The following is a 1,887-nucleotide window of genomic DNA, read 5'->3' as shown; positions in this document are numbered from 1 at the left end:
TGAAATGTGAGTCTGGAAGGAGAGTTTACGGTCTAACCAGACACCTAGGTATTGTAGTTGTCCACTAATTCTAAGTCAGACCCACGAGAGTAGTGATTTTAGTCGGGCGGGTGGGTGTCAAGCAAGCGTTCATTCTCACATTTCACATTTACATTTTAATGTCATTTAGCAGACACTCTTATCCAGAGCGACTTACAGTTAGGGTGAGTGTATACATTATAATTTTTTAGAATTGTTTTTTTATTTGTATTTTTTTTTATACTGGCCCCCGTGTGGAATCGAACCCAAAACCCTGGCGTTGCAAACGCCATGCTCTACCAACTGAGCTACCTCCCTGCCAGCCATTCCTCCCCTACCCTGGACGACGCTGAGCCAATTGTGCGCCGCCATGGGTCTCCCGGTCGCGGGCCGGCTACGACTAGAGCCTGGATTCGAACCAGGATCTCTAGTGGCACAGCTAGCACTGCGATGCAGTGCCTTAGACCACTGCGCCACTCGGGAGACTCTATATAGCCCATTCAGTTTACCAATCCCTATCGGGAACAACTCCACATTCATCAAATATTAAATGAGGTCAGCAAAATTCTAGTTACACGTATTAGATAGGCTATCCAAAGTTATGGAGAACAACATACTGAGCTAGTCCATGGTGGGCCTAAAGCACTATTTAATACTTTATTCCCTCCTTTCTTCATTTAATGTATTCAATCTAGATGTGGTAGTGATGAAATTCAAATATGACTTTGTGATGGTGAACTGTGGTGGAATAAGGACACAAACAGAGTACATAACTTAATTAATGTGCCTGTTTATTTTATTGTGATAACAACAGACCAGGAACTGAAGTCCAATTTTGGACTTTCAAGACGGTCTTATCTGTATTTGTCAGCCAGGAAGCGGACAAGGCTGCAAGGAATTTATCCACAGCAATGTTCACTTCGGGAGTGAAATCCGCAGGAAATGAACAGCCTGGGTCACAAGGATGTTGTGGGACAGAATCTAAAAGTATATTTTAAAAAGTTTATATTGAAGGACTAAGCCATAGCAACAGACTTAGAGTTGATGTGGGCGGCAGGTAGTTTAGTGGGTAAGAGCGTTGCGTGCCAGTAACCGAAAGGTCGCTGGTTCTAATCCCTGACCGACTAGGTGAAAACGATCTGTCGATGTGCCCTTAAGCAAGGCACTAAACCCTAATTGCTCCTGTAAGTCGCTCTGGATAAGAGACGTCTGCAAAATGACGTAAATGTCTGATGTCGAGAGTGATCAATATAGAGACAATAGGTTATCTGGGAGTGAACCTTGAAGTTTCCAGGGTCAACCGTAGCTTGAAACCGTGCAGATCGCTAAGAGCACTCGGTCCGCCGACGAGGTTGTCCATCTTTCCGACAGCATTACCAATTGCACCTGTGATGATGCTTCTTGACTGGGGCAGAGCCGGGGCTCAGGTCAGCCCAGTGGGAGAAGTAGGTCTTAGTCTGTGGGTAAGCAGTCAGCATCCTGCAAAAGGAAGGTACAGAATAGTTTGTACCATAGGCGTTTTTATCCGATTTTCAACTTCAAGCATTACGCGTATCATATTTCTCCCATCGTCTGTGTCTACAATGTAATCAATGTAGTTTACTTATTGTATGTTAAAATGCTTCGTACGGGTAGGCACATGGCTGCTGTCAGCAGGTTAAACACAATAATTCTCAGAATTCTTTCTTTAAGAAATTATTATTATTATTTTATTATTATTTATTTTTTTCGTTGCATAAAACGAAGTGTTTCAGAGTAACCTAAACAAGCATATATTTCCAATAAATTAATTCAAAAGATGCAGCTGATTTTAAATATTTCATTGATAGTTCATTGTGCTATTTGAAATGGCATAGGTTTAGATTATGA

At 42.2% G+C, this 1,887-nt stretch overlaps 1 pseudogene; it reads right to left on the bottom strand.

Annotated features, from left to right (window-relative positions):
- Positions 1–872: 872 nt before the first annotated feature.
- Positions 873–1,500, bottom strand: LOC123490865 (annotated as a pseudogene).
- Positions 1,501–1,887: the final 387 nt, after the last annotated feature.

The sequence above is a fragment of the Coregonus clupeaformis genome, unplaced genomic scaffold (genome assembly GCF_020615455.1).
Source record: "Coregonus clupeaformis isolate EN_2021a unplaced genomic scaffold, ASM2061545v1 scaf5165, whole genome shotgun sequence".
NCBI lineage: Eukaryota > Metazoa > Chordata > Actinopteri > Salmoniformes > Salmonidae > Coregonus > Coregonus clupeaformis.
Note: the sequence above shows the minus strand (reverse complement) of the source record. Positions and strands in the feature narration are given on the sequence as shown.